The sequence below is a fragment of the Pseudophryne corroboree genome, chromosome 8 (assembly GCF_028390025.1).
Source record: "Pseudophryne corroboree isolate aPseCor3 chromosome 8, aPseCor3.hap2, whole genome shotgun sequence".
Classification (NCBI taxonomy): domain Eukaryota; kingdom Metazoa; phylum Chordata; class Amphibia; order Anura; family Myobatrachidae; genus Pseudophryne; species Pseudophryne corroboree.
Genome location: NC_086451.1, coordinates 304,032,947 through 304,059,272, shown reverse-complemented (window position 1 = coordinate 304,059,272; position 26,326 = coordinate 304,032,947). Strand labels below are relative to the sequence as shown.

Below are 26,326 nucleotides of genomic sequence, written 5' to 3'. Positions count from 1 at the left end.
AGTGTAACCATTATAGGCTCTGTCTCAAAGTAGCCGTAAAAACATTACATTATTAATTAGTCTGTTATTTTATATTTTTAGAGTGCATGTTTCTTTGAAAAGTTTAATGAAAGTTTCCATTTTATAGTACATCTAAAACCATCTTAAAATGTGCATTTTAAAGTACATACTTGTAAAATGTATGGTTAGATGCTAAATATGTACATAATTCTTAAAATTCTAATTTATTACTCTAATTTGTGATGTGTTTACTTGATATAGTGCATTCAAATTGATAGGAGGCTTCAAAGTGTATACATAATTCAGCAATGATGCCAACCAAACACATTTTAAAAACCTCATGTGCTCAATGAAAAAGCATCCATTCCCTTGTTTAACATTCTCATTAAGCTAAAGATACACATTGACGTTCCTTGGAGACACACTAACCTCAAGCTATCATCATTTAGACTCTACATAATTATTGCAAGAATTCCCAGCTGGCAAAGTGAATCAACCTATATTCATATTTGAGAAATCTCCAAATTAGAGTATTTTGTAACATACAGTAACAGAATGTATGCTAAGCAAAAAACTAATCAGTATTGTACAGTAGATGTTATTTTTGTGTAGTGTGAAACATACTGCATGACACATAAGGTTGTGCATCTGCAAAAACTTCATGTCAAATTACAGTACAGCAAGTAAGATTTCTAATGATACAGTATGTGTAGAACTGTCCAAATACATTGATTTTTTTTTGTATTATTTATGCAGACAAATAGTTCCATGCTTAGGCATTCAGTGCATGACGTGCAAGTGATGAGATTCAATTTCACTCTTATTAGGCTCATAAGTGCAATATGGCATTTTCTACTTAACACATTAAGCATTATAAATAATATCAGTGAAACATACAGTAAAATGTAATTATTTTTATTTTTTTTCTATTTGGATGTGCCTTCTGGGAAATGCCATTAATTTGACAGAAGTCAATGCTTTAAATATTTATTTTATTTATGTCTTTTTGTTACTGATTCTAGAATAAACAATCTATATTAACACATACATTGTCATATCAAATGTAATAATGCAATAGTTGATTCTTAAATATCTAATAAAATTATAGATACATTTTTCCATTAAAATTTATACTGAAAACATGGAAAATTTTTGCATTGTGAAGACCACTTAAAGCCACATCCCTGGTGAGGTTTATCATGTAGCAGAAATTACTTTGATATGATACACTGCATTACTGATTTTGCTTTAGCTTTCTTCTTGAACGACTGGATCAATGACCTATTATTTCATTTATATTATATTATGTCGAACCACCAAGTTTAAAATATGGACTTGTTCACCCAATCAGATTGCTTATTGGCTAGAAAGGAATCAAGTATTCTACACTTTGGATCTGGTAGCTAAAACAAAAAATAGGATTTTGGTACTCACCGATAAATCCGTTTCTCCGATTCCATACGGGACACTGGAGACATTGAAAATGGGGTATAGATGAGTGAGTGAGGAGCCTGGCACTTTAATTCTTTTAAAAAGTGTAGCTGGCTCCTCCCCTTCTATACTCCTCCCAACTCCAGTTTAGATAAACCAAGCCAAGAGGAGACGGAGAGCATAGAGAACAGAGCAGAGACAACAGGAGGAACCAACAAAGCAAAAATGTAAAACTGAATAATAAGAAAAAAAACTGCTACAATCAGGATGCAGGTGATCATCAACAAGCCACAGTAATGACCCGAGAATATGGCCGAAGAACAGCGCTGGGAGGGGGTCCAGTGTCCCCTATGGAATCGGAGAAACAGATTTATCTGTGAGTACCAAAATCCTGTTTTCTCCTTCATCCACTAGGGGACACTGGAGACATTGACAACGGGGACATCCCAAAGCTCAACAAATGGGTGGGAAGGCAATGTACAAGGCAAAACCCTGTCATCATATTGGACAGTGAACACAAAGTTGGAGACAGTGGTCACCTAGACCAGCAGACAGGGAAGTCTCCAACTTGCTTGAGAATAGGGCAAGGAACATGGACCAAAAAGCATCACTGAAAAAAAATGGGAAGTTGAGGCACCACACTAGTAGCCCACTACGACCCCACTAAATGTCCAGAAGTAGCAGAGTCCAGACAATACAACTAGCAATGATACTGACTGAGAGAACAATGTACTGTAGGTCCATGCAGGCAGACAATCACAGAACAGACCCTGTCATGGCTAGAAAGTAGCAAGGGCCCACCTCCAGAAGTGTGCGAATTTCAGCTTGACCAATGAGGAAGGGATAGAAACAGGACAGAGTACCAATTTGACACCTACCGCACACCAAGACCAGACTGTCTGGATCGTCGAGTAGAACCAACAAGACTAGATATTCTAGCCCAACCTGAACGAAATCTATCAGTTCAGGAAGTACTGAAACCCAGGTCAAGAGCGGAATGGAAAATGATGGGATGCTATCATTGCACGAGCAACCTAGTCGAAGACCAAGACTGTACTCCCATCTAAAAACACATAAAAGAGGAGGAAAAGAGCCGCTGGGAGAAAAGGGAATGTGCCTCCATTGGCCAGGTAAAACAACTGGTCCCAGATGAAATGGCAACAACCACAGGTGGACTATAAAAAACATCGAAGTATGAAGATGAAACACTCAAGAAATCAAACAGAGCTTAAAGGAGTACTTCTTTGGAGAAGATGTGCAGGAACGGAGACATTGCTGTATAAGACAGAGGGGGTCATTCTGAGTTGTTCGCTCGCTAGCTGCTTTTAGCAGCATTGCAAACGCTAGGCCGCTGCCCTCTGGGAGTGTATTTTTGCTTAGCAGAATAGCGAACGAAAGATTAGCAGAATTGCTACTAAATATTTTCTTGCAGTTTCTGAGTAGCTAACAGAGAGGTTTGGTTTGGTTCCGCACAGGAAAGTTATTATAACAATGGACATGGGTTTGTACAAAACTTGTAGATAACTGTTAGACTAACCAACAATACTGAGCATAAAGATCCTTGAAAAAGGTACCTGATAATTATTATAGGTTGGTGGTGCTCCCAGAGTCAGTAATAAATTGAATAGAAAAGAGAGAATAGAAAGACTCTGTGTTGGGGCACACTTTGAAATTTGTAAATTTATTAAAACTTAACTTTTAATTTAGTTCCGCATAAAAAAAGGAAGGTTTGATACAGAAAAATGTTCAAATACACAAAATATACATGTATTGGTGACAATCTTCACAGAAAATGTGTTCAAATGTATAGAATATGTAAATAAATAAAGTAATTGATAAATTCCACACAGGGAAAGAAGAATCTGATTCAAAAATAACAAAAATCAGGATAGGCCTGATAACAAATTAAGAGCACCTATGGTGAAAAATATATGGAAAACAAATATATGCCTGGTTGATCAAGATACTGGGCACAAATGGATGAAAATGAAATGCAATTACAATTGTAGTGACAATAGATTATTAGAAATTCATTAGCCTAATTGATCAAAAAACAGGGCATAGGTAAATATAATTATAAATATAATTCTCAAATGAAATGATAAATAGTAGGTGGCAATCCCCTGGTCGAAGATATGTTTGCTACCGAAAATATCCTTGTAACGATTTGGTGCCACATGGCATTCATATGAAAACAAAACCAAGGTTGCCAAAAATAATGGTGATCTAAGGGTATCCAAGAAATAGGTACAGGCTTTGAAATTTCAGAAGTTGCTCTAACACTTCTGCTGTTTGTGATCAGAGGTTAAATCTTAACTGCACCTGATATTCCCAAGTGGTCACCCAACTGGGTACTAATCAGGCTTATCAACGCTTAGCTTCCAAGATTGGATGAGGTTGGGCGTTTCCGCTGAAATATGGCAGTAATTGAAACACTATGACACAAATGAGTGAGTGTAATAGAGGATGAGCAACAAGAGTACTTCTGCTGTCCAGTTAATAGCGCAGATTCTCTGTTACTACAGGCATTGCAGAGATTGGTCTCGCATCTGGATGAGAGGGTACAGAGTTATAGGTGAGATAGGTAGAGCATAGGGAGGGGACCCCACCTTCTGCTGTCCACTGTCTTATATATTATAGCGGACAGTGGATGAGAGAGGTAGGTTAGGCTCACCTATTGAAAATAAAGGTTTGAAGACAGTATGATGTACTCAAAAAAATCAATTTATAACAGGCTACTTTACTGAGCCAAAGGACCAGTATAGAGAAAATTAAGAGAAAAAGAGCCTAAATTAGGTTACTGAACAAGCCACCCTGGTGAAACGGCCGTCTGTGCTCAGTGATGCTGAACCTTTTGTAGTTCAGATCACTCCCTGGTATCCCCTGGTATTGTATGTGTCCACTGGGACTTTCCGCATTACTATCATTTAATTATTATATTTTTTTCTCTTTGTTTGCTAAAGTGATCCTTAGATTTTTTCTTAGATTGCCATAGACCATCTTTTTCTTTATCATATAAAATGCTTATGTCTTTTAGCATTTATATGTGCATAGCAGTATTTCGTATAACTTGTTTCTAAGCCTACTTATTTGTAATCTGTGCATATTACTTACCAGCACTATATCAATGGCTATTTCGTTACCTAGTTATTTCATAACTATTATTATGTAACCTAATTTAGGCTCTTTTTCTCGTAATTTTCTCTATACTGGTCCTTTGGCTCAGCAAAGTAGCCTGTTATAAATTGATTTTTTTGAGTACATCATACTGTCTTCAAACCTTTATTTTCAATAGGTGAGCCTAACCTACCTCTCTCATCCACTGTCCGCTATAATATATAAGACAGTGGACAGCAGAAGGTGGGGTCCCCTCCCTATCCTCTACCTATCTCACCTATAACTATGTACCCTCTCATCCAGATGCGAGACCACTCTCTGCAATGCCTGTAGTAACAGAGAATCTGCACTATTAACTGGACAGCAGAAGTACTCTTGTTGCTCATCCTCTATTACACTCACTCATTTGTGTCATAGTGTTTCAATTACTGCCATATTTCAGCGGAAACGCCCAACCTCATCCAATCTTGGAAGCTAAGCGTTGATAAGCCTGATTAGTACCCAGTTGGGTGACCACTTGGGAATATCAGGTGCAGTAAAGATTTAACCTCTGATCACAAACAGCAGAAGTGTTAGAGCAACTTCCGAAATTTCAAAGTCTGTACCTATTTCTTGGATAACCTTAGATCACCATTATTTTTGGCAATCTTGGTTTTGTTTTCATATGAATGCTGTGTGGCACCAAATCATTACAAGGATATTTTCGGTAGCAAACATAGCTTTGACCAGGGGATTACCACCTACTATTTATCATTTCATTTGTGAATTATATTTATAATTATATTTACCTATGCCCTGTTTTTTGATCAATTAGGCTAATGAATTTCTAATAATCTATTGTCACAACAATTGTAATTGCATTTCATTTTCATCCATTTGTGCCCAGTATCTTGATCAACCAGGCATATATATTTGTTTTCCATATATTTTTCACCATAGGTGCTCTTAATTTGTTATCAGGCCTATCCTGATTTTTGTTATTTTTGAATCAGATTCTACTTTCCCTGTGTGGAATTTATCAATTACTTTATTTATTTACATATTCTATACATTTGAACACATTTTCTGTGAAGATTGTCACCAATACATGTATATTTTGTGTATTTCAACATTTTTCTGTATCAAACCTTCCTTTTTTTATGCGGAACTAAATTAAAAATTAATTTTTAATAAATTTACAAATTTCAAAGTGTGCCCCAACACAGAGTCTTTCTTTTCTCTCTTTTCTATTCAGTTTCTGAGTAGCTCCAGACCTACTCCTAGATAGCGATCAGCTCAGTCTGTTTAGTTCCTGGTTTGACGTCACAAACACGCCCTGCGTTCGGCCAGCCACTCCCCTGTTTCTCCAGACACTCCCGCGTTTTTCCCTGACACGCCTGCATTTTTTAGCACACTTCCGGAAAACGCTCAGTTACCACCCAGAAACGCCCCTTTCCTGTCAATCATTCACCGATCACCAGTGCGACTGAAAAGCGCCGCACGAACACCAGCAAATCTACTAAGTTTTGTGTAAAATAACTTAGCGCATGCGCTCTGCGTACCATGCGCATTTAGCAACAAATCGCAGCATTGCGAAAATCGGCAACGAGCGAACAACTCGGAATGACCCCCAGAATGCAGCTGTTTGTGAGAGCTGTTGCACTGACAAAGAACAGGGAGCTTCCACTCTGATTTGAAAGCCCGAAGCCCCAGAGGATGAAAAAATGTCAAGATAGCTAAGGTTGTCCACCCTGACAGGGGATAACAGACATCAGAAGTAGTTAAGTTACACTAGCAGTCTTGTGCCCTTATTTATCAATGAGTGATACATTTCACTGTGAGTGATAAATTGCACCAGCAAATCTGCTCCTGTCATTTTTTAAACCCAGCCTGAGACATGGAAGTTAGGAGCTGATTGGCTGGTGCAATTTATCACTCACAGTGACATTTATCACTCATTGATAAATAAAGGCAATGCTGTTTAATATTAATGTCACATAGAGAGATCTGCTGTCAACACATAATCGTGCAACAGCGCATGTCACTGCGGAACCCTAAATTGTACAGGCCTATGGCCCGAACACAATCATAGAGAACCAATACAGGTAAAATAATAAGAACTAAGCCACTGAGTAGCAGTTTGTAGCAGTTAAGGTACCTGCTAACAACTGGTGGATTTCTGTCATTTAGGAGATTTGTCTAAGCGATCCCAGTCCCCAGTCCCCCGGCATCCACGGCTTCCCCCCTCCCCCCCATGTCCTGATCACCGCTGCTGGCCACAGTGATCAGGCAGCCCATGGCATCCCCCCACACACATGGCAACTGAGTCTGTAACCAAGGCCGGCATAGAGAACACCATCCTTGCTCTGCTGTGCTGGCATCTTGGTACACCCCGCAGACAGAGTCTGATCCCACTCTGCAGCTCCGGGCATGGGAGTGACCATCGCCTGTGGTGAAACGGTTTCCTATAGTCTGCCTGTGCTCCGACGAATCCATCTCAGACAGGATAACATGCTGCTGCGGACTAAGAAGGGAGGTTGCTGCCGTTGTGTAAGGCTGCTGCTTCCTCTATGATTGCCAGTTGCAGGTGAGTTGAAGTGTTATGAAGGAGCTTATTGGCCCCCCTCCCACCGGATTGCCCCCTACCTCCTGATTACTCCCTCTGTGCAGTATGTGTTACCACCTATGTCTGTAACCCTATGAAGTTTAACCTATGCCCCCTACGCAGTGTAGTGTAACCATGTGTGTGTGTGTATATATGTTCTGGAGCATTGCATTGTAACCCGGTGTGTGTGTGTGCTGGAGCAGTGCTGTGTATTTCTATAAGTGGCACTACTAATGTGGGCATTATGTGTATAAGTGGCACTCCTATGGCAGGCATTATGTGTAAGAGGCACTACTACGATGGTGTGTGTTACATGATTTTTTTGTCACCTGCTATTGTGATCTAGCTATCAATTATACTGTAACAAAGCTTTTCCAATGAGGTGCCACCCTGCAGAGACTGTTTAATATCAATGTATTGTCACAGAGAGACTGCACATCTCACCCCATGTGTGATGCCTGCAGTTATTGCAATTAGCATGATAATAATCCCCTTGGGGGCTAGGTATGGTGGACTATGAACGGCATATCCTACCATGGCCCTAACTGTGTGGAGTTTGTATATTCTCCCTGTACTTGCGTGAGTTTCCTCCGGGTTCTCCGGTTTTCTCCCACAATACAAAAATCTACTGGTAGGTTAATTGGCTATCAAAAAAAAAAAAAAATCATCCCTAGTGAATGTGTCTGTGTGTACATGTGGTAGATAATCTAGATTGTAAGCTCCACTGGGGCAGGGACTGATGTGAATGGGCAAATATTCTCTGTAAAGCGCTGCGGGATATATGTGCGCTATATATATAACAATAATAAATAATACAATATGTGGTAACACAGCACAAGTTTGATGCATTGCAATGTACCAAACCTGGTCTTGCTGTGTCTTCTGTACATTCGTCCATCCGTCACGTGTTCCATGTCCCACTCCTCTGCTCCATTCTCAGTCCTGCGGGCTAGCTCCAGCCTCCACTTCTCTACCACGTCTGTCACGCCGCAGTCCGTGTCCCAGGGCACTCCTCTGCTCTTCAGTCAGGCAGGCAGCAGCTTCTCTCCTCTTCACTGGCATGGCGTGACGTCGAGCGTCACGCCACGCTGTACAATAAACTTTATGTACAGGAGAGCGGCAACCGAGTTGGGGGGATTACTGTCCTGTAAAAACTGCTGCGCGGGCGGTAGCCCGCATCCAAGCGTCACTTGGAGAACAGGCAGGGACGACAATAGCTGCCGGCGGTATGAGCGGCCCTAGCCCTCCACTCTTTGTGAGAGCCGGGCCTGGGACAAGTGTACCCAGGGTGCTCCCTTGATGGCAGCCCTGCTGACGTCCCAGCGACTTGCCAATAGTACATCTGGGAGAATAAAGATTCCTTATTGCAGCTAATTGTAGCGATAAGGAATCTTTATTTTCAGGTGCTGGCTGCAAATGATAATAGAGCCCTGAGGAGGGGTTTTATTAAGGCTCAGAGAGAGATAAAATTGTGCGAGATAAAGTACCAGGCTGGCAGCTTCTGCCTTACATTCTACAGGCTGTGTTTAAAAAAAAAAGGACAGGAGCAGATTGGTTGGTACATTATCTCTCACAATTTTATCCCCCCCCCCCTTAAAAGTTTTATTATACTAATTAGTGCATTTTCTTTATATCAACTTCTGCTTTCCTTTCTGTCCTCATACACTGCACAGCTGCAAAGCTGCAACTTATTGTCCACACTTTGGGCCTAATTCAGACCTGATCGCAGTAGCAAATGTGTTCTCCAACGGGCAAACCATGTGCAGTGCAGGTGGGGCAGATATAACATGTGCAGAGGGAGATAGATTTGCGTGAGTTGTGTTCAAACTGATATCTAAATTGCAGTGTAAATGTAAAACAGCCAGCATTTACCCTGCACAGAAACAATATGACCCATCCAAAATCTAACTCTCTCTGCACATGTTATATCTGCCCCCCCCCCCCCCCCCCCGCCTCCCCCTTCCCCCCATGCAGTGCATATGGTTTTGCCCATTACAGAACAAATTTGCTGCTGCGATCAGGTCTGGATATCTCCTTTGTCTCTAGGAGTTATGCCACTGACTGCCTTTCTAAGGTTACACTCCGCAGGGACGTGCGGTGAGATAAATATCTCAAGAGGCACTGGCTAGCACCAGAGCCAGATTTACATGCAATATATGAGCCAAAGCGTACATCTGGCCATTATACACAGGTGCAGCAGTATAAACTCCTGGAAATTTGGTGAGTTTTGATCAGAGATGTGCGGAAAAGTTAGCCAGGTGAGCCACTGCCTCAACTGCCATAGACTTTTTACTCCACAGTTTTGGCTATAAAAAGTCTTAAAATAATTGAAAGAAGATATTTCAAACATATCCTTTGTATTTTTCATATGCTTTATACAGTCAAAACTCTGGCACAAATGTTAGTATGACAGGAAAGGCTCTGCCTCACCTGCCTCCCCCCCCCCCCCCCCCCCAGCACGTCACTGGGTTACAGGCAGGGCACGTCTGTGACTTACTGTAAATGATGCCAGTCCAGACCTCCAGCAACTGACTGAGAGTGCATTGCAGCATCTCCTGATAAATACCTAGCTACGCCACCGGGCTGTGCCTGGATTTATATGTTGTATGCATTCCCTGGGGTATATTTACTAAGGTCCCGATTTTGACCGAGATACCGTTTTTTCATCAAAGTGTCATCTCGGTAATTTACTAAGCAAAAATCACGGCAGTGATGAGGGCATTCGTAATATTTTGGAAGTCCTAGGAAAAAATCACGAATCAATACACCATCGGTCAAATACGCCTGCAATTTGCTAGAAATCGGGAATTTACTAAAAAGTGCAAAACACAAACACTGACGACAATAGCCAAACACTGCAGTGATAAAATACAAATCGTGAAAAAGTGCTTAAAAAAAACAGACCTGCTTTTTTATCCCGTGTTTGTATAGGCATGCACGGATCCATGAGATCCGTGCATGTTTTTCAGTGGGAAGGGGGGGGAAATGTTATAAATTTTCTGAAAAAAAAATGCGTGGGGTCCCCCCTCCTAAGGCAAACCAGACTCGGGCTCTTTGAGCCGATCCTGGTTGCAGAAATATGGGAAAAAATGGACAGGGGTTCCCCCATATTTAAGCAACCAGCATTGGGCTCTGCGCCTGGTCCTGGTTCCAAAAATACGGGGGACAAAAAGAGTAGGGGTCCCCCGTATTTTTGAAACCAGCACCGGGCTCCACTAGCTGGACAGATAATGCCACAGCCGGGGGTCACTTTTATACAGTGCCTTGCGGCCGTGGCATCAAATATCCAACTAGTCACCCCTGGCCGGGGTACCCTGGGGGAGTGGGGACCCCTTCAATCAAGGGATCCCCCCCCCAGCCACCCAAGGGCCAGGGGTGAAGCCCGAGGCTGTCCCCCCCATCCAATGGGCTGTGGATGGGGGGCTGATAGCCTTTGTGATAAGTGTTTGATATTGTTTTTAGTAGCAGTACTACAAGGCCCAGCAAGCCTCCCCCGCAAGCTGGTACTTGGAGAACCACAAGTACCAGCATGCGGCGGAAAAATGGGCCCGCTGGTACCTGTAGTACTACTACTAAAAAAATACCCCAATAAAGACATTACACAACACCTTGAAAGTATAACTTTAATACATCCATCCACACCTCCATATACACATACTTACCTTATGTTCCCACGCAGGTCGGTCCTCTTCTCCAGTAGAATCCATGGTGTACCTGTAGAAAAAATTATACTCACATAATCCATGGTTGAAGGCTCCTCGGTAAATCCTTTTGTAATCCACGTACTTGAAAAAATAAAAAAACGGATACCCGACCACGAACTGAAAGGGGACCCATGTTTTCACATGGGCCCCTTTTCCCCGAATGCCAGAAACCCACTCTGACTGATGTCTAAGTGGGTTTCTTCAGCCAATCAGGGAGCGCCACGTTGTAGCACCCTCCTGATCGGTTGTGTGCTCCTGTACTGTATGACAGGCGGCACACGGCAGTGTTACAATGTAGCGCCTATGCGCTCCATTGTAACCAATGGTGGGAACTTTCAGGTCAGCGGTGAGGTCACTTTCGGTCAACCGCTGACCTGACAGTTCCCACCATTGGTTACAATGGAGCGCATAGGCGCTACATTGTAACACTGCCGTGTGCCGCCTGTCATACAGTACAGGAGCACACAGCCGATCAGGAGGGTGCTACAACGTGGCGCTCCCTGATTGGCTGAAGAAACCCACTTAGACATCAGTCAGAGTGGGTTTCTGGCATTCGGGGAAAGGGGGCCCATGTGAAAACATGGGTCCCCTTTCAGTTCGTGGTCGGGTATCCGTTTTTTTATTTTTTCAAGTACGTGGATTACAAAAGGATTTACTGAGGAGCCTTCAACCATGGATTATGTGAGTATAATTTTTTCTACAGGTACACCATGGATTCTACTGGAGAAGAGGACCGACCTGCGTGGGAACATAAGGTAAGTATGTGTATATGGAGGTGTGGATGGATGTATTAAAGTTATACTTTCAAGGTGTGTGTGTAATGTCTTTATTGGGGTATTTTTTTAGTAGTAGTACTACAGGTACCAGCGGGCCCATTTTTCCGCCGCATGCTGGTACTTGTAGTTCTCCAAGTACCAGCTTGCGGGGGAGGCTTGCTGGGCCTTGTAGTACTGCTACTAAAAACAATATCAAACACTTATCACAAAGGCTATCAGCCCCCCATCCGCAGCCCATTGGATGGGGGGGACAGCCTCGGGCTTCACCCCTGGCCCTTGGGTGGCTGGGGGGGGACCCCTTGATTGAAGGGGTCCCCACTCCCCCAGGGTACCCCGGCCAGGGGTGACTAGTTGGATATTTGATGCCACGGCCGCAAGGCACTGTATAAAAGTGACCCCCGGCTGTGGCATTATCTGTCCAGCTAGTGGAGCCCGGTGCTGGTTTCAAAAATACGGGGGACCCCTACTCTTTTTGTCCCCCGTATTTTTGGAACCAGGACCAGGCGCAGAGCCCGATGCTGGTTGCTTAAATATGAGGGAACCCCTGTCCATTTTTTCCCATATTTCTGCAACCAGGATCGGCTCAAAGAGCTCGAGGCTGGTTTGCCTTAGGAGGGGGGACCCCACGCAATTTTTTTTTTACATTTAAACTTTATTTTATTTTTTTAACAAAGTGCTCAATGAAGCCCAGCACGGATCTCTCAGATCCGGCCGAGATTCATTGTATTAAAGTCGTCAGTGTTTTACAAGTCACTCACGTAAAACACTGCCAAAAAAAACGAATGACATCGACATCGGAAAACCCGAAAATGCAGAATACGGCAGCTTAGTAAATTAGTCGTAATAAATTCAAAAAGTTGCATATTTACACTTTCGATGTCATTCATGATTGAACTTTGACCTCAAACAGGAAAACACGAATCTTAGTAAATTTACCCCCCTGTGTAATGTGCTTACAGCCTCCCGCTGAATGCATTTTTTCCTCCTGAGCTGGTCGGGCTACACTGCCCCCGCAATCAGCCATCAGGGGGAGGTACAGTACACCCCGGCACAAGGGAAGAAAACCCAGACAGGACCACTAAATAACCAATCAGAGCAGGACAGGATTGACACCCCACGAAAGTGCCCCAACCAGCACACTGACAGCAAGGACTCCTAGTCCCTCCACATCTGTCTCCAACTGGGCTGTGTAACATACAGATGTAGCCATGCTCATCTTGCTGTGATGCAACATGCACAGCGCAAATGGCTGTAACTATTAGTTAATTGCGAATAGTAGCAGGCAGGCATTCCATGCACCAATCCGTGCTGCAGCATGCCGCATCACAGCAAAGATGAGCAAGGCTACATCTTTACACCCACATTGTAAGGACCAAGGTACCAGTAAGACACCACCCCCTGCCACGTCCGGGACACCACCCCCTGCCACGTCCACCTACCCTGTCTCCAAGACTGATTAATATACCCTATCTTCTGCCACAGCACAGACATTTGGACACTGACTTTTCAGCATGGAACTTTATGGTACCGAACTAAGGGGGTCATTCCGACCTGATCGCACGCTAGGATTTTTCGCTGCACTGTGATCAGATCAGAACTGCGCATGCATATGCACCGCAATGCGCAGTCGTGCCGTACGGGTAGAAAGCGGATCGTTGCTGAGTGATGGGTTTTACGAAGAATCCATTCGCACAGACGATCGCAAGGTGATTGACCGGAAGAGGACATTTGTGGGTGTCAACTGACCGTTTTCTGGGAGTGGCTGGAAAAACGCAGATGTGTCCAAGCGTTTGCAGGGCGGGTGTCTGATGTAAATTCTGGGCCTTGACAGGCTGAAGTGATCGCAGCGGCTGAGTAAGTTCTGAGCTACTCAGAAACTGCACAAAACTTTTTTGTAGTGCTCAGCTACACATGCGATCGCACACTTGCAAAGCGAAAAAACACTCCCCTATAGGCGGCAACTATCTGATCGCAGCGCTGCAAAAAATAACTGGCGTGCGATCAGGGTGGAATGACCCCCTATGTTAATGCAAATCCACAACATCTTGTTTGCATTACTGCATTTTTCAACACTATATGATATTTACATGTGAATATTTGTTTATGATCAGTAAATAATTTTTGCTACATTACCGCTAGGACTGATTTTTCCCAAACATTACACCACATAAAGGGATGAGTGCTGTATTTTTGCTGTTCTTCTAATGTGAACAATGGACACTACTGTGCAGTGTAATGTGAATCGGTACTGTGGTCATGCCCCTTCCCCATGAAGTCACGCCCCTTTATTTTCATCACATGATATGGAGGGGTGGTGGAATACTCTTTTTGGCATAGGGAACCAACATGTCTTGTTACCCCACTGACCATCCAATTAGCTCCTGTCATTTTTCAAACACAGCATGTAAAATGACAGTGAGAAGCTGATTTGTTGCTACTTTATCTCTCTCCAATCTTACATAAATCTCCCTTTTAGTTTCATGGATAAAATTTCTGACAGTCCTTAATTTTAGGTAGCGAAAGTTACAACAACAACAAAAATCTCCCTCTATTTTAAATTTGTTGAACAGATTCCCTTGAAAAACAATCCCTAAAACACACTTTTTCCAAAATCTCTCCGCATTGCAATTTCCTGTAGTTTGGTTGCACTAATTAAAAGTTATTAGCATCTAAAAATATGGGTGTTATAATGTGAGGCTCAGTCAGATCTACAGCCATCTGATACAACTGGAAACAGCTTTCTTACTTGATACCACTTCTTTTCTTACCTGGTTAAACACTTTTACAGAGATTCCTGATGATTGCTGTTTGGTAGGAATAGACGTTATTAGTCTCTACACAGCTATCCCGCATACTTTGGGATTACAATCTCTTAAAACATTCTTGCAGACTAAAAGTGATTATTCTAATGAGGTGATTGAATTGATTTTACAAATGTTCCACCTTATTTTGCACAATAATTTCTTTTTATATGATAACCGGTTTTATTTGCAAACTAAAGGGTGTGCGATGGGGAACTCGATGGCCCCGTCATATGCAAATGCTGTCATGTTCTTAATTGAACAACTGGTATTTTTTTTAGATGAAAATATTTCTTCAAATATCGTCATGTTCGTCAGGTACATAGACGATCTATTTCTTTAGTGGAAAGGGGATGTGCAGATTTTAACGGAGGCTACTGACTTACATAATAATTCAGAAAATCCGATTAAATTTACATATAGTCATAGCCGTGATGTTAATGTACTGTATCTATCAAAAGGGCCCTACTCACTGGCCGACCCGCCGCCGAGCTGCCCGACGGCGGATACGGCCGACGAGCGACCCGGCGGCGGGGGGGCAGTGACGGGGGGAGTGAAGTTTCTTCACTCCCCCCGTCACGCGGCTGCATTGAAGTGCAGGCAAATATGGATGAGATCGTCCATATTGGCCTGCATGCACAGCCGACGGGAGACCAGCGATGAACGAGCGCGGGGCCGCGCATCGTTCATCGCTGGAGTCTCCACACTGAAAGATATGAAAGAGTTCTCGTTCATTTATGAACGAGATCGTTCATATCTTTCAAAAATTCGGCCAGTGTGTAGGGCCCTAAAGATAAACGTTTGCACACCAAACTCTTCACAAAGGAAACTGACAGGAATATGTTACTAAAACCGCAAAGTTGCCATCCTAAATCGTTGATAAACAGTTTGCCATATTCTCAAATGGTCAGAATGGTTAGGATCAATGATGATAGACAGATTGCGGAGGAGCAATTAGATGTGATGATCGAAAAATTTTCTGAGCGGGGCTATAAACTTAATCTATTACTGGAGTGTAAGGATAAAGTTCTAGAACTTGACCATACAAAACTACTAAGTAGAGGGGATAGTACAGACTCTAAGGGTATTAAGAACAGACTCCCTTGGGTGAGCCGATATAATGATATGTCGGCGACCATCATGAATAAAGCAAAAAAATTATGGCCCATCATTCAGAGTGATGACAAATTACATTTAAAAGACTATGAGCTGATGCCCAGTTTTTCGAGGGGTAGAAACTTGAAAGATTCATTAGTGAAGACTTTAACTACGGTGCGCACTAATAGAAAGACCACTTTTTTATCTAACACTCGTGTGGGGTGCTTTAAATGCACCTGTACCACATGTCAGTTTCTCCTCACGGGAGACGTCTTTTTTCATCCCCACTCGGGAATTTTTTTTCCATTAGACATAATTTTACATGTAACTCTACGTTTGTCATATATCAAATTTTGTGCCCATGTGGTCTGTTGTATATCGTCAAGACCGAGAGCAAATTTAAAGAATGCATGGGTAATCACAGAGCAGCTATACGGGCAGCCATTGCATCTGGTACGAGTAATCAGCCCGTTGCCCAGCATTTTGCACTTTTTAAACATCCCCTTAATAGTCTCCGATACCGTATGATTGATACGGTCCCGGTCAGCATTAGAGGTGGTAATAGGTCCTTACAATAATTGCGCTGCGAGGCGCAATGGATTCACCATCTTAATGTTAAATAAAAATCTAGCCTATGCAGCATTACGATAATAGGTTGATATGTTAGATCTATTTATGTTTCTATTCTGTCAGTACTCCGAATATGGTCTGACTATAGACAGTAGTATTTGAATTTTGTTTATGCTTTATTGTTTCTAAGGTCGGCTTGTTGCTATGGTGATTGTACACTGTGACTGGACGCATGGGATGAGTGTCTGTGATGTCATGCTTCAGCGCGGCAACGGGGCGGGTGAGCATTCACGTGGTGATGGTTCTCCATAAAGGTATGATGTTGTTTGTTTATCTTTTATCCTGATGACAATAAAAATAAATATTGAAACGTTGATATCCACATGGGAGTCCACACCCGTCCTTGTTTTTAAGGTGAACCAGAGTGCCGCATCCTTAGGAGTATATCTACAATTTTTATGAAGGCACCGGTGCAGTTGATATCATCCGTTAAGGGGAGTGCCAGACCAAAAGGAGTTTTATATATATATATATATATATATATATATATATATATATATACACACACTGCTCAAAAAAATAAAGGGAACACTTAAACAACACAATGTAACTCCAAGTCAATCACACTTCTGTGAAATCAAACTGTCCACTTAGGAAGCAACACTGATTGACAATCAATTTCACATGCTGTTGTGCAAAGGAATAGACAACAGGTGGAAATTATAGGCAATTAGCAAGACACCCCCAATAAAGGAGTTGTTCTGCAGGTGGTGACCACAGACCACTTCTCAGCTCCTATGCTTTCTGGCTGATGTTTTGGTCACTTTTGAAAGCTGGCTCAGGTAGTGCAGCTCATCCAGGATGGCACATCAATGCGAGCTGTGGCAAGAAGGTTTGCTGTGTCTGTCAGCGTAGTGTCCAGAGCATGGAGGCGCTACCAGAAGACAGGCCAGTACATCAGAAGATGTGGAGGAGGCCGTAGGAGGGCAACAACACAGCAGCAGGACCGCTACCTCCGCCTTTGTGCAAGGAGGAACAGGAGGAGCACTGCCAGAGCCCTGCAAAATGACCTCCAGCAAGCCACAAATGTGCATGTGTCTACTCAAATGATCATAAACAGACTCCATGAGGGTGGTATGAGGGCCCGACGTCCACAGGTGGGGGTTGTGCTTACAGCCCAACACCGTGCAGGACGTTTGGCATTTGCCAGAGAACACCAAGATTGGCAAATTCGCCACTGGCGCCCTGTGCTCTTCACAGATGAAAGCAGGTTCTCACTGAGCACATGTGACAGACGTGACAGAGTCTGGAGACGCCAAGGAGAACGTTCTGCTGCCTGTAACATCCTCCAGTGTGACCGGTTTGGCAGTGGGTCAGTAATAGTGTGGGGTGGCATTTCTTTGGGGGGCCGCACAGCCCTCCATGTGCTCGCCAGAGGTAGCCTGACTACCATTAGATACCGAGATGAGATCCTCAGACCCCTTGTGAGACCATATGCTGGTGCGGTTGGCCCTGGGTTCCTCCTAATGCAAGACAATGCTAGACCTCATGTGGCTGGAGTGTGTCAGCAGTTCCTGCAAGACGAAGGCATTGATGCTATGGACTGGCCCGCCCGTTCCCCAGACCTGAATCCAATTGAGCACATCTGGGACATCATGTCTCGCTCCATCCACCACTGTCCAGGAGTTGCACCACAGACTGTCCAGGAGTTGGCGGATGCTTTAGTCCAGGTCTGGGAGGAGATCCCTCAGGAGACCACCCGCCACCTCATCAGGAGCATGCCCAGGCATTGTAGGGAGGTCATACAGGCACGTGGAGGACACACACACTACTGAGCCTCATTTTGACTTGTTTTAAGGACATTACATCAAAGTTGGATCAGCCTGTAGTGTGTTTTTCAACTTTAATTTTGAGTGTGACTCCAAATCCAGACCTCCATGGGTTAATAAATTTGATTCCCCTTGATAATTTTTGTGTGATTTTGTTGTCAGCACATTCAACTATGTAAAGAACAACGTATTTAATAAGGATAGTTCATTCATTCAGATCTAGGATGTGTTGTTTTTAGTGTTCCCTTTATTTTTTTGAGCAGTGTGTGTATATATATATATATATATATATAAAATATTTATTCATTATCTCAGTTCAGGACCCGAAATTGTGGGATTTTGTGTTTTGGATAAGGGATACTCAAACTGTATTTGTTTGTATTCCAAAAGACTTGAAAACATTGAAAAGAAGAAAATATTATGACACACAATCATATATAAAAATCTTCCGCAAGTACTGATTATTGACCTTCAAAAAAGTAAACTGCATACAGTCTATTCCAAGAAAACGATAAATAGGTGAAACATTTCCAATATTTCAAATGATATGGCAATAAAAGATCCAAAGGAACACTGGGAAATTGGCCCAAATATGGCTACTTTAATATTAGAACTTTGACTTCAATCAGCAAGCTCTGGCTTGGTTTGATGGAGCAATTGATTGGTATAAGTGGCACAGAATGCCAATGAGCTTATCTCCTTCCAAATGAGTTGGACATAACACGCTAACACTGTTTACTTGAGGAATATGACAAGTGCTCAGTATTTCTAAGTGCTCTGTGATTTAATGACTGCCAACATGACTTACAACATATTGCCGAGCAGGTGTTTCTTTTTAATAATTGTAAAAGACAGAAGAAACCAAAGGAGAAATGGCATTTTAATGGATCTGACAGTGTATCAAAATTGTGTGAATTTATACATCTGCCCATTTTGTCTAAAACTAGAAGGATAAAAAAAAAATCTCATTATCATTTTCTGTGCTGCAAGAAACTATATAATTAACAAATTTGGTAAGGAAAAGGGAAGCAAATTCAACTAAGAAGGAAATATGTCCTGTTCTATGTAATTACAAGAACTAAGGCAATCTGACGCCCACAAAAAGTGAAACTGTCAAACCCATAATGAGTGTATTGTTTTGTTTCTGAGCACAGAGTGACTGTATGGAGAGCCACGGGAAAATACTCATTTCTAAAACTATATTCCATTTACAGATGTACATTTCATGCAATAAAATACTGTCTTGAATACTTTAAATATGCCACATATTTGTGAAGTATACGTACGTCATTTGGGTATTTTTTACGTCATTTGTGTATAATGTACACCTCCCAAATGTCTTGATTTGAGGGCTGTGTTCTGCCTTCCTGATAAGGATTGCATTAACCCCACTGGGCAGGCAGTTGTGGAGGTATCTCCCATTCCCCGCTGCTCTGCAGGGAAACCGATGCTGCCTGACAATAGCCTGATGACATGTAGATATGCCGCCTCCTTGAGTACTTAGACAGATCATGGCTTACACTATAGAAGTATATGTGCATATGAGTCACTGAGGGGTTAGATGCATAACAATGGGAACCTGACTGCATCATACTGAGGGGCAGATGTATTAACCTGGAGAAGGCGTAAGGAAGTGATAAACCAGTAATATGTGAAAGATGATAAAGGCACCAGCCAATCAGATCCTAACTGGTAATTTACATATTGGAGTTGATTGGCTAGTGCCTTTATCACCAGGTTAATACATCTCCAGGTTAATATCTGCCCCTGAATGCCAACATGCCTTTCTAAGCCAGAAATAAACCACTATTTTATTGCTGGATGCCATGGAAGCACGTTCCTCTGCTGTGTGTAGAAGGGGAATACCTTCTAACTAACTAGCAAATTGAGTGAAACTTCGACTAATCTCCAATGCAGAATCTACTCCACATGATAATATGATAATCAGTAAAAATGGGTTTGGTTATGTGGTGGAAACAAAGACTCAGCTACATGTGCAGAGCGATAGATAGGTACATACATACATATATACATACATACATACATACATACATACATACATGTTGGAGACAGAGAGACTAACACAAAGATGGTGACAGAGTATGAGCAGAGAAACAGATAGGGGGATGAGACAAATATGGGAGAAAGAATGGCGTTATGGGGTGGACAGGGGAGAAAAAGGGACCCTACTTACACTGAAATTCTGCAAAGAGCCTGGGACTCTATCCGCAGTGGCTCCTATGTTTAGTAGGAGGGCTGCTGTAGAGAGGAGAGGAGACAGCTAGCCACTAGCCCCGGGATTCGGCACCGGCACAATGGATCTGGCACATACTCAGATGCCGTGGTGTGACTGCGCATGCGCAAACCCCTGGCTTCTATGGACTGCATCAGCTGCAGCACATAATATCTGGGTTGGATTGGGCTGTGCCAATGGCAAGGAGTGGCTTTCTATAGCGGTCTGGTAATCACAGCCCAGTCTGGCAGTTCCAGAGGAAGGAAACACATCTCAATAATACTGCCTTGTATTACTGCCAGTCACAGTGAGGTCAGTGCAGTCATAGACTGCACCTGGCTCACTGACAGGGAGTTGGGTGGTCAGTTTTACCTGGGGGGCGGCTGCAGTCCTGCAGCCCATAGGTAAAGTTCGCAACTGGTCCCTATAATGCTGTATTGCTATTATTGTATATTGGTCATTGGACTGCTGTCCATCTGTATTGCCAATCTGTCACTAGAAAGGGGAGCAGTATGATTTGCAGATGGACGGGATGCTGGCTGTCAGTATACCTACAGTGGTATTCCGTCCATCAGAATCCCGAAAGCCCCCCATTGAGACCCCCTAACCCTCACCTTTTTCCTACCCTAACCCTCACTTGGGGGTGCCTAACCCTAATCCTCCCTGGTCGTGCCTAACTCTAACCCTCCCCGCTATGTGCCTAACCCTCCTTTCCCTGCTGCCTAAACCTAACGCTCCCCGCTTAACGCCCAACCCTATCCTCCTCATCTTAGTACCTAAACCTCCTTCTCCGGTCCCTAACCTAAACCTTCCCGTCCCTGATCCCTAATGCTAACCTCCCTCCTTCCTCCTAAACCTAACACCTCCTCCCTCCCCGCGGCAGGAACCCAGCGTGTCCTGCTGTGAGGGCATCCGGGATGCCGGCTGTCAGTAATGTGATGCCAGCATCCCGAGCGGCGTCTGCATGTTGACGCCAGCATTGCGTCCTCCCTCGGGATCCCGGCATTGGTATATTGACCGCTGAGATCCCATGTGTCGGGAAGCCAACTGCTTCCCCTAGAAAGCACAATGTATTGTATTGAGCTCAACATAATTATCTCTATTGTATGTAGTATACCGCCCAACATTCTCAAGGTCCAAGCCAGGACCTTCTTACTCTTCTGAGTGATGAAGACACGCCCACGGATGAAAAGGAGGCATGACCTCAGGATTTAGGGTGTGGCTATGTGGGGATGCTGCCATCAGGAGCCACGTCCCCATGTTCATCACTATGGGGGCAAGCCCAGCGCTGTGAATTGCTGGACATGCCCCAAGCCTCTCTGCCTCCTATGAATAGATGCATGCGCGCAGAGTCTATTCACCGCTGCAGCAGTGACTCAATGAGTGACAGGGAGCCTCCCAACTGCACCCCATGGCGGTACACTGTGACCTGCAGGTGGGACAGAAGGACAGTCCACAAACAAACGGGACTGTCCTGTGAAAATCCGGACAGTTGGGAGGTATGATGTAGGTCACTAGAATGCTCTCTGTATTATTTAGTGGTCACTAGAAAAATCAGTGTATTTTCTATCAGATATAAATCACCAAAATGCTTTGTTTTATGTAACATTTTATAGTGAAAATAAAATACCAGTAATCATGAAATGGATTGTTCCTTTCCTGTAATAGTGATTTCAGTGAGAATATTCCTGTTGTACAAAGGAAGGGCATGCTGGGTTCACTCTGAGATATAAAAATCAAATGGATTTTCCATGTGTTTGTCAAAGCTTTCCGAAAGATTGATCTGTGACTGACTCTGCTATGTCTGGTTAAAATTGCTGTTTTAAATCTGAGCTTATGTTGCAGCTACAAGGGTGAAGGCTTACATAAGAAAAGTAGGATTATTATTTATAAAATGTGCTAGTCCTTATTTTCATATGATTAAAATGGAAAGATTTGTATTCTAAAATGAAAGCGCTCTTTAATTTGTGTGTTTTTATATGCTTGACTTAAAGGCGATTGCAAGCATCAGTTGTCCGATAAGTACGTTACAAAACACATGCTTATTCAACATATAATAACATCCGAGCAAGAGGCACAATCACCTCCTGATTATGTGCTAAGCACTACTTACAGGGAATTACTCGCTCATATCTGCTCAATCTACCACAGCTGTGGCACAGAGTTTATATAAAGAATAACATTATATAAAGTGCACAGATTCAGAGGTTAAGAGAAAAATCAACAGAAAGGAAAAAGTCCTATGAGATTTCAATATAGTTTAAATAAAGCAGTTAGATTAGCATGTATGGCTTAGGTAGGACCAACATATTTCATTCTAATGACAGTATTACTATTATTTACTGTAGTATAGTTATACCGAGAGGTGGGAGGGAGGGTGTTTCTGCGGGTGCGGTATGTATGACCACCAGACAGGATGCCGGCATTCAAAATACCGACGCCGGCATCCTGAAATATGAAATCCCGACAGGGGTGATTTTACTATGCTAACCCCTGTCCCCTAACCCTAACCCTCCCTTCCTGCAGATTAACCCTAACTTACCTCTGTGGTGCCTAAACCTAACCTCCCCCTGGTGGTGCCAAACCCTAACCCCCCCTGTCCACAGCCTAACCCCCTAACTTCCCATCCCCCACAGCCTAACCCTAACCCCCTGGTGTTGGCTACATCAAACCCCCCCTCCCCTGGCACTAACCAAGGTCGGAAGCTATACTTACATTGGTCGGGATTCCGGCTGATGGAGTTCCGGTATTGGTATCCTGACCCAGTCAGGATTCCGATATCGGGAATTTGACGGATGTTGGGATTCCGACTTCGGTATTTCGACAGCCAGGATTCCGAAAGCCGGGATCTTAACCGCATTCCGTTTCTGCGGTCATGCCTTCATTAGGTGGGACCGTGCACAAGTCACATGACTTGTTTTTCACAATCATAATAATAATACTTTAGTAAAATATTATACATATTGTGACAAGGATCTCATACACTGGGTAAGAGTTCTACACAGCAGGTTTATTCTCCACAGATCTTTTACAGGTAGGCAATTCACAACTGAACATAAGCATTTACAGGTTACAGAATAGTTCACAGCAGATCTTAGCATACAGAGTGTACATTCTCCAGAGACCATTGATCCAGGGCCCCTAAACTGTAGCCACCCCCCTGGCCTATCACCTGGACAGTAGCCCCATCTCTATGTCTGATACCATTTTAACAGCAGGCTGTTTATGCTTGTTGTTGCTCAGACTTGAGCAAACTGAATTCCTGGACTGGATTCCACACTCTGCTGTTCCACATCACTGTCAGGCATGTATATATATATATATATATATATATATATATCAGATTTTGAGGCTACACCTTTCAAAGGGACTCCTGTTATCGAGGCCAAAGGTTAAGATGGGTGAAACGTCTAGAGAGGGACTATTGTAAATTAAGGATGGTCAAAAGTGAAAACAATTCTATCAAGTGAACCTTTATGGTTACAATCATATGTGAAATAGTCCATTTACTGACATATGTGTCAGGATTTGATGTGGATGGATCTTGTTCTTGGTGGTAGGGCTGTGTGGTGCTGGGTTTCAGAAGCAGCTTTATGACTCTTCCAAATCTATTTAAATCGATTCTATTTGGTCTTTCTAAACTTTTTGAATTTGACCTTATTCACTAACAATCGATTTTGCATTCGATTTTTAACATTTTAAAATCGAATTTGATGTTTAGAAGGGTTTTAGAACTGAATCTATAAATCGAACCTCAAATCCCCATTGAAATCCCCAGCCAAATAGAATGTAAAATCGAATAGAACACCCTCATTGCTTCCTATTGGTCCAAATGTATCTATCACATGCTCACTAATTAACATTACATTGTTTTATACATTTACATTTTCTAGTGCTTATTTTTATACATTTTTGCGCGATTATGAAAGAGCACTTGAGCAAAAAGACGATTTTTGCAAATATTGCTTAAAAAATATGCAACTTGTATAAAATATTCTTGGAATCAAACAAAGATGCATTCTGCTAAGGATTGGGTGGCTATATGTGCCTCTAATTTTTATTTTTTTTGAAAATTAACACATACTACTATCTTACACAACCATCCCTCTGCAATTTGTCCAACAAGATTTTAGACAGACAGGGATGAGTTGGTGAGGATGTAAGCATCGTGGGTAGACTATGGATAGGCACTTACTTCACTCTTGTATTTTTGCTAATGTCATCATAATTTACTGTAAATTTGCAAATATTGTGCTCTGGTGCTATCTTTTCCATTTTTTTTTTCCTAAATATGTGCTCTACTCAACTAATGAAGCTGCTGGTAGTACTCAATGTTTTTTCAGACAGGTGGTGTACATCATACCATTGTCTTGGGCATCCATTTTTGCTACTTTCACACTGCCCTACTGTATGTGTTTTTTGGTACTTAAAAAGGGGTGTACTACAAGTGGCCAGCTGTCGGGATCCCGGCACCCAGCATACCGATGCCAGGATCCCGACAGCCGGCTAATGCTGTCAGCGGGAAGAGCGCAAAAGATCCCCTTGTGGGCTCGCTGCACTCGCCATGCTGCGGGCACGGTGGCACACTATGCAAGCCATGCTATTTATTCTCCCTCCAGGGGTGTTGTGGACACCCTGAGGGGGAGAACAGTTGTTGGGATCCCGGTGCCGGTATGCTGAGTGCCAGGATCCCGACAGCCAGTATATCGAGTGCCACCTCTTAAAAAGCCATCACTATAATTTTCCTGTCTTTAGAATGGGGTTAGAAGACAAAATCAAATGTCTAGAATCATTCTAAACATTTGGAGATTTGAGGTTCGATCTGAGGCTCGATTTGGAGGTCCATTTCAAATTGAACCACAGTAACTGAGGGGATTTCCAGTTTTTCTATGGGAAAACAGGCTGTGGTATGTTAGATAGACTAGACTTAGGTCAACAGTGGTCCACTATTGGTAAACAGTAAGTAGGTTGACATGGTTTCTAGGTCGACGGGGACTCTAGGTCGACATGTATTAGGTCGACATGAGAAAAGGTCAACATGAGTTTTTTTTACTTTTTTTGGTGTTGTTTTCCTCATAGAGTGACCATAAACCCCAATTTGTGCACCATATCCCATCGCATGGCTCGCTTTGCTCACTATGAGTCGGGCAAGGTGACAGGCTGTGGTAATGTACGACAGATATTGTCTGTCAGTGTCAGACCATTCCCAACTGTAGTCCACGTGGATCGTAAAGTATGAAAAAGTTAAAAAAATGAAATACATATTTTTTAAACTCATGTCGATCTTTTGTCATGTGGACCTAGTACATGTCGACCTAAAGTCCCTGTCAACCTAGAAACCATGTCAACCTACTTTCTGTTGACCAATAGTGGTTCACCTAGACATTGTCAACCTAAGTCTTGTCGACCTAGAGACCGGATCCCGGGAAAACATAGTTTTTCTTTTAGAAGTTTGATTTCTATTGGATGCAAGTTCAATCTGGCAATAGAATCAATTTGACATTCGATTTGGTCTTTAGAAAATCTGTTCAACCCAAATCGAATGGAAATCAAATTCAAACAGAATCCCAAATCCCTTGAATCACCAAAACTGAACTTTAGTAAATTTTGCCCCAGGTAGTTTACTAAGACCCAAGACAGGGGCACAGAGTTTTACCCCATAGGTGGTATTCACCAGGGATCCCCGCAAGAGAATGTGGGCTTAACTGCACCACGGGCTGGTCACAACCCCTGTCTGGGTCACCTGGGTTAGCACTAGGAAGGAATAATTTAGGAGTAACCGATGGTAGTAAATAAAAGAGATTTTTCCCACATTGCTTATTCAAAACATAGCCAATAATAATTTCTCAGTAATTTATTCACATCAGATAAGTGTAAAATTAAAAATAAAACACACTAAAAACACTCAAATACTTAATATCTGTTTTTTTAGCATCACAATATTCTTGGTGTTAAACCGTACTCAGTAAAAACCTATATATACAGTAATAGGATATTTCTTTCAGCCCTATTTCTTTTTCAGGCTGCTGATTTTAAATACAATGTAACTTTATAATAGCAACAAATGTTTCTTCTGACAACTTGCTTCTGCTAGTTTGTGCAGTTCAGGTAGTTGCCAGAATATAATTAGCCACACCTAGGTCAAAGTCCCGTACTTAATAAGATAAATGAGCCCTGGTGTAT

General features: G+C 42.7%; 1 protein-coding gene and 2 pseudogenes across 2 annotated transcripts in view; 1 reads left to right on the top strand and 2 right to left on the bottom strand.

The window, feature by feature from the left end:
* The window catches only part of IL1RAPL2 (interleukin 1 receptor accessory protein like 2), a 1,679,520-nt gene that overhangs the window by 813,778 nt on the left and 839,416 nt on the right, over positions 1–26,326 (bottom strand). The window lies entirely within an intron of this gene.
* LOC134950265 (5S ribosomal RNA) lies at positions 3,742–3,860 on the bottom strand (annotated as a pseudogene).
* LOC134950172 (5S ribosomal RNA) lies at positions 4,972–5,090 on the top strand (annotated as a pseudogene).